Raw genomic sequence first — 7,743 nt, forward strand, 5'->3', positions numbered from 1 at the left:
ATGTCAACCACATCCCTGGTGTCTCTCCTGAGCAATGACTCCAGACATGATGGTCCAGGATGAGTCCAGGATCTGGATAAGGTCCTAGGCCATCCTTGGGGCTGTTGTCAACACCCCTGTCATAGGCACCACAGACTCCCCAAGGCTCTGCAAGCCAGCCTGGCCCCCTCAGACTGGCCAAGAGAGCCACAAGGTGATGGCTCAGGGGAACCTTCTGGAGTATGGGCTTCCCTCTTTATCTCTCACCCCCAACCCTGTCACAGAGGTCAAGGAAATCTGCTCACTCTTCTGCCAACTCCAACTAGGCTCAATGAGAGGAGTGCTGCTGTCGATTAGCAATGTCTGCCGTGGTGCTGGGTTCAGGGGTAGTGCCACCTAGGCCACGTGTCTGTCATTCTTCCTTTGCAGATGTCCTCCGAGACCTGAGACAGAAAGCAAGTTCTTGGCCCATGTGTGTTGAGGAGAATAGGAGAGGATTTCTGGGTTGAAGCAAATGGAACAATGGAGCAGTTCTGTTTCCCCCAGAAAAGCCACACAGAAAAAAAAACTAAGTGGGCCTTATTCTCCTGGGTGACTCTGATCAAGGGATCAGGAGCCTGAGGGATCAGGGGGAGGGTGTGCTAATACCTCTGCATCCTAGTTGGGGGCCAGGGCATTTCACAAAGGACAAAAATAGATAGGACAGAGAGAAAGACAAAGAGGGGGGATTAGGAGCCTGCTGTGGACTGAAGGTGTGCGGCCAACTAGGGCCTCTGAGGTGAGTCATGGTTCCAATGGGAACTGGCCCCAGGGCAGGCCATGGGTACGATGCCCAGAGGCTGTCCTCAAGGTGAACTAGGGCGCATTCAGAGAAGTTGAGAAAACCAGGCTGACTTCAATTCTGAGCAGAGAGCTGAGACCCTGGTCATTGAGAAGTGGGTTGGGCTGCGGGTGTCAGAAAACCACAGGCAGAATCCCACACCTGCAGGGGGTTGTTGTTCTCTTATAACAAGGAGTTTGGGAATAGGCAGTCCGAGGGCTGCTCAGTCCACCATCGGGGATCCTGCGACTGTTTCTGTGATTTTACTGACATTTTCTTCACACTCCCAAGATGGTGGCCACAGATCCAAATGCCACAGCTTCACACCTCCATGTTGGATGCAGGAGGCAGGGTGGCCAGGAGGGAGAATGTTTCTTTACATACACATCTACTTCTTATCTGGGAGGAAACTATCTTCTTGGTGAAGCCCCTGGGAGGCTCTCCATTCATATTACTGGCCATAACAATGTAAGGTACCCACACCCACACTAAGCCTGGTCTATCTTCTTTGAGATCAAAAACTCTGGCCAAATCCTGAACAGAATCAGAATTCTGTTAGCAAGGAAAAAAGATGGCAGATGGATTTGGGGTAGGTGACAAATAATGTCTGCTCGATTCCCCGCCACACTGCCCAGCTAAAACAATATTTCCCAAATTTATATATGAAAAAACACAAAATGTTCTGCAAGAAGTTCCCATAGCCACAGAGTGAGTCTAGTTCAAAAGATTCTTCAGTTGCAAAACTTCTCAGAAACCTTAAAGTAATAATTACCATGTATTGAATAATTACTTCATAAACAGCCACTATACTAGGCTATTGTAAATCCTCAGAATAACTATGGGACAAATCAAGGAAGTGGGCAGACTCAGAACTGGAACTGGGACTCTTGATTTTAGCCCCCTAGGTTCTAATGGACATATCACTTCTCTCTGGGAAGACAATTCACTAAAACGAAAAGCTTCAAAACTTCCAGCTTCTCTCTCGCTGTACTTCCTCCCCACTGGATTGTCCCAGGCTAAAAGAATTTGGATTAAATGGACTCCCCTGATTGAAGTCTGTTCTGTTACTTTTTTGTAATATTCTTTTCCTTTCTTTCTGAGCACTTACCAGTTTCAAATTAAAGTTTTGCATTCATGCCCTTGCTAGGCCCCCTACCTGTGTTCCCCACTAGAACAACAGCTCCAATGCTGGCTGAGATTTTTGTGTCTTTTCCCTATTGTATCCCAGCACCTAGATCCATGCGGGGCACATAGTAAATGCTCAGTAAAATTGCTGAATCTACAAATGATCTGCAACTGAATTTGCACATTTGTTTAAGAGTCTGGGTAAAAACTGCGTTTCAAATTCTAGTTTTGTGGGGAGGATCGGATAAATGATGTGAAAGAAACCAGAAGTTAAAACAAAAAACAGAAGTTAAAAAAAAAAAATCCCTGGGGAATTGGTTTTGACTTGCAGCTGATTTCTATGAAGGTCAAATCTCTCGACAGGAAAAATCCATCCGCAGCTAGAGCGAGACCGCCTGCAGACCCCGCAGCTCAGAGTGAGCTCCATCTCCTCCTTCGCTCCTCTTTCAGCCTGAAAACGCCCCCACATCTGGCTTCCTGGAAGAAGGACATGCATCCCCATGACCTTTCCACTTCGGTCCTTCCCAAATGTCCAGTCTAATTGCTTAGAGGTAAGAGGGTGGGGGGAGTTGGGGTGGCAACTGCTGAGCTTCTGTCCTGAAGTTCTCCAAACTCCCCAGCAGGGGGCGATGCTACTTTAGGGCTCAGCAAGACTGCACCTCAGCACAGAATGGAGGGAGCAGAAATCTAGAAAGGGCGAGGGCCATCTTTTGTCCCACCTGTCCCTGCCAGGCCTGCCAGCCCCATCTCACCCATGCCACTTTTGGATATCGGAAGGGTGACGATCGAATGAAGTCTTTGTAAAGGAAAACCATTTGCTGGTTTGTAGCTCATTCGTTAATTCAGGACTCAATAATTAGGCACCTACTATTTACCAAAGCCCCCAAGGAACAAAAGAGACAAATCCAGGCTCTCCTGGAGCTGGTCCTGTGTCTGGGGACCAGGTAGCAGGTCACAGATGATAAACATAAGTCAATGACCCAGGTTTTATGCATACACACAACAAATATATGCCTGCCTGCCTTCACCAAAGTGTGTCATGCCATACACACGGTTACATAATCACTTATTTGCTTAATAAGATAACAAGATAATCATTCCATGTCAATAAACATTGATCCACGTCATTATTGGAACAGCTGTAGAATGTCCAATTGTATAGATGTCCCATATTTGATCCAGAACCCCCATTAATAGGCATTTAGGATGTTTCCTGTTTTTTCCAAATTAGACATGAGGCCACCATTCTCAGAACATTCTTATGTGTCCTAGTGTCTAATTGTCCCCCCGGCAGCCCCCAGTGAAACCTAGGACCTGATACTTGCTAGACAAGCCTCTACCTGAGCCACAGGCCAGTCCCTCCAGTGGCTTCCTGGGATGCACTTTTAGAAGCAGAGACACTGGACCTAAGGTTGCGCACTTTCCAAGCCTGTGAGACCCGGATGTTTCTCGAACCAGCCTCTGGAAGGTCTTCAGGGAGACCTGCTATGGCCTGAGAATGTGTCCTTGGTGGCAAATCACTTTTTCTGGAGAGAAACCAGCATCCTACGAAATTGGCAGCATTTGTCTCCAGGGACTGGCCGGATGGGTAATTTTTATTTTAATTTTCTTCTTTATTCATTTCTATATTAAATTTGTCTACATTGGGCATGCCTAGCTTTTTATATTAATTTTTCCTCGTGAAAGCAATATTAGATTGTTATGAAAACCCAACACATCTGTATCAGTTGGAAAAAAAACACGCAAGAGAAGTATGTAAAGCAGAAAAAGAGGGCCCCCTGTGTCACCAGAAGCTGCCATACTCTATTCTGTGTGTCCAGCTTTTAGACATGGTCCAGCCCCTGCCGCACATTCACGTTATATGAACTCGCCCCCAAAGAATACTGTCATAATAATTTTAAAAATTAGATTAAGCTCATGTTCCACATTGAGAAAGAACATCAAGTGGGCTCACCCAGAACACGTTTTCTGTTCCTAGCTTTCTTCACTTGACAACACATCTGAGAGATTGTTCCCTACAGGGACAAGGGGGCTGCTTGGCTCTTTGTAATTGCTGTTAACAAATTTCCATTGTGCATAAATCACGTGAGTTATTTGCTTGATCCCCTGTGGATGGACACAGCTTGGTTGATTTGCTGTTATAAACAATGATGCAGGGGACATCTCCCTGACATATGTTGCTGGAGGCCCCTTGGCAATACGACCAGGCTGAGCAGGCCTAGAAGCTTCAACAGCTTCCTCTCCGTGTCCTCTCTGATGAGGAGACTCCCAGGCAGGGCGACTTGGACTGGGACACTGTCAGAGTCTGCCAAGCCCTCAGCAGATAATTTTGTGATGGGCCTTGAGACCCCCAAATCAGAATAAAAGAGGGATTCTTCACTCTTCATTAGGACCACAGCTGTGCTTTTCGGTAGTTGTGGAAAAAAAGAGGTCTTTCTAAAATTTTGATAGAAGTAATGTATGCTCATAGAAAAGAAATTAATGCAGACACATATAGGGAAGAAAATAAATTATCAGGAGTCCACCACCCAGAATTGGGCCCAGCTAGCTTAACATTGCTTCCAGATTCCTAATGTATTCAGACACGCGCACTCCCGGCCCCCACGATGTGCATGGTGCTTCCTAATCTGCATCTTTTTCACTTAAAATATGTCGTGCACACCTCGGCATGTCTACAAATAGAGCAGAATGTCGCCCCTTCTAAAGGTTGCACAGAAGTTCTGAGCTGTTCCCACATTTATTTACAAACCTCTCTTGGTGGACATCTAGGTCGGTTCAGCTTTTCATCTGATTATAAGCCACCCCTGGATTTTATCTGATGATTTCTTTACAATTAATTCCTAGTAGTACAATTGTAGGATGGTGGAACTTTTCTTTTTCAGTACTGGGGACTGTATCCAGGGATGCTTCGCTACTGAACTACATCCCCAGCCCTTTGTGAAACAGGATCTCTCTAAGTTGCTCAGGGTCTTGCTAAGTGGCCTGAAACTTGCCATCCTCCTGCCTCAGCCTCCTGAGTGGCTGGGATTACAGGCATGCACCACCACACCCAGTGGGTCACAGAACTTTTTAAAACAGATTTGATGCATGCAACAAAACTGCCTTTCAAAAAGATGCTAATTTACACCCTCACCAGCTATATATGATATTATCCTGCACCTCGCAAAACTGCTAAGACACTGAATATACTTCCAAATTGCTTTTTAGCCATTTTTATTTCTCCTCCTCATCATCCTATTTCTCGTTTTGCATTGCGTGTTCCTATATTTGCTCGTTGTTTTAAAGAGCTGGCAATATATTGCGGTTATTTTTGCAAAGATATGCAAATATTTTTTTCAGTTTTTAATTTGTCTTTAAATTATTTTACTTTTGATTGTGGTAAAATATACATATCATGAAACTTACCCTTTTGATCATTTTAAAGTGTACAGTCCCCGGGGTCTGAAGCACATTCTCTCCATTGTGCAAAACCATCACCACCACCCACCTCGGGAGCCCTTTTGTCACCCCCAGCTGAAACTCTGTCCCATCAAACACTGACTTCCTGGTTGCTTCTCCCCAGCCCCTGGTCACCTCTATTCCACTTTCTGCATCTGATAACTTACACAATAGTGGCCTTTGGTGTGTCTGGCTTATCTCCCTCTGCATTGTGGCTTCAGGGTTCATCTACCTTGTAGCAAGTGTCAGAATTTCTGTCCTTTTTAAGACTGAATCATATTTCACTGCACTCAGACACCACATTGGATCCATCCATTCCTCTATCCATGACACTTGATTTGCTTCCCCCTTTGGCTGTGGTGATAGGGCTGATGTGAACATGGTTATGCAATATCTGCAGGAGTCCCTGCTTCCAGTGCTCTTAAGTATACACTCAGAAGTGGCTGTCTTTAACTTTTAATGTTGTCTGTGAATCTTTGGCACACGGAGGCTTTACATTTTAAAGGACGCATCAATCTTTCTCTGATTGCTTTGGCTCTGGGGTCATTTCTACAGACTATAGACTATTTTAAAAGACATCTAGATAAGGGTTCTGTTTATTCATGACTGTGTAACAACACACCCCATAACTCTATGGAGTGAAAAAATAATAAACATTTATATTTGCCTGTGAATCAGGAATTTGCACAGGACACAGTGGGGTCAGCTTGTCTGTGACCCACGGGGCTTCGGTGGAGGCAGCTGGAGTATGGCTAGGAGGCTCACTTCTTGGGTGGCTCACTCATGGGGCTGGTGCTTGTGCCCACTCTTGCTGGAAGCTTAGCTGGGGATCTGCACTGAGGACTTTTCTTGTGATCCTCTCTGCAAAGGTTGTTGGGCTCCCTCACAGCATAGTGGCTGGGTTTCAAGAGTGAGTATCTCCAGAGATTAAGGGAAAAGTATATGATATTTTTGTGACCTGGCCCCAGAAATCGCATAGTGTCACTTTTTCTGTACTCCATTGGTCAGGGAGTCATAAAGCCCAACCCAAGTTCAAAGGAATGGAATGGGGCAGAGCTTCTACCTCTTGATGGAGAAATTGCAGAATTCCAGAAGAGCATATTTGATGGGAAATACTGTTGCAGACATTTCCAGAAAATGTAATATACTGAATCTGCTGTTTGGCCACAACAGTTTGCATCCATCTCATAGGTAAAATACACCTACAGCCCCCCAAAAAGCCATCCCATTACAGGATTGTGTTGAGGGCCATAGCCGAGTCGGGATGACGCATGGCATTTTTGCCAGAAGTAGTGGTTGAGAGGTGACGCTAGCGAGCCATTAAGATGATGACTTTTGAGTTCTCGCAGAGTTCCCGTTGAGTTCTGGTTGAGCTCTTGCGGGGATTCCTGAAGAGTTCGCATTGGTTGGGGAAGTGCTGGAGGAGGGATTTTCCGGTTGGTGGTTCCTGGAGGAGCCCTGTAGGTGGCGTTCAGGAGAGTTCCTGGGGAGCATGTGTGGAGTGTGCTGGTGGAGTTCAGCAATAAAGTTTGTTCCTGCTTCAGTGGCTCGTGATTTGTGCCCAGCCAGACTGCGGCAGGATTGGGCTCAGAATCAAGGACCAGATGCACCCAAGGACCCTCCGGGATGATTCCTTGGGGACAGCTCCTTGAGTGATTTTCTTCCTGAAGACCTATGAAGAGCCAGGGCATCTGGCTCCCACGTGCTGGGCACACAGTGGTGGGACAAGCAGACGATGGTTGCTCCAGCCACCTCCATCCAAAGAGGAAGGAAAGGGGAGGCTTTCTCCAACTACTGCTCCATAGCAATTTTGAAATCTAGCTGGGCAGGCATTGGCAGGTGTTGCCAGTTCCTGGATAGGATTCTGAGCCGACAGCAGTGTTCAAAGAGCAGAAGGTGTTAATTTTGATGTAAGGTAGTTTTTCAGTTTTTCTAATAGCTCATCTTTTGCTGCTGTAAGAAGTCTTTGCCTCACCCAAGGTCACAAAATTTTTTCTTTCTCCAGGAATCTTTACATATTTTTATTTTTATTTTTTTACATTTAGACAAAGGGCGCATTTTAACCTAACTTTGTATATGGATTGAGGTATGGCATGTCTGCTTTTACCATTTCAAGTCAGTGTGTATTGCATGAAAAGAAAAGGGATTAGAAAAGAAGAAGTGACGGGCTGGGGCTGGGGCTCAGTGGCAGAGTGCCTGCCTACCATGTGTGAGGCACTAGGTTCCATCCTTAACACCACATAAAAATAAACAAATAAAATAAAGGCATGCTGTCCATATAAAACTATGAAAAAAAATTTTAAAAAAGAAGTGAAATGAGCAAGTGACATGATCGTCTATTAGTAAACCTAATGGACAAAAAAAAAAAAAATGTTCTTAGA

Source organism: Urocitellus parryii, chromosome 3, assembly GCF_045843805.1.
Source record: "Urocitellus parryii isolate mUroPar1 chromosome 3, mUroPar1.hap1, whole genome shotgun sequence".
NCBI lineage: Eukaryota > Metazoa > Chordata > Mammalia > Rodentia > Sciuridae > Urocitellus > Urocitellus parryii.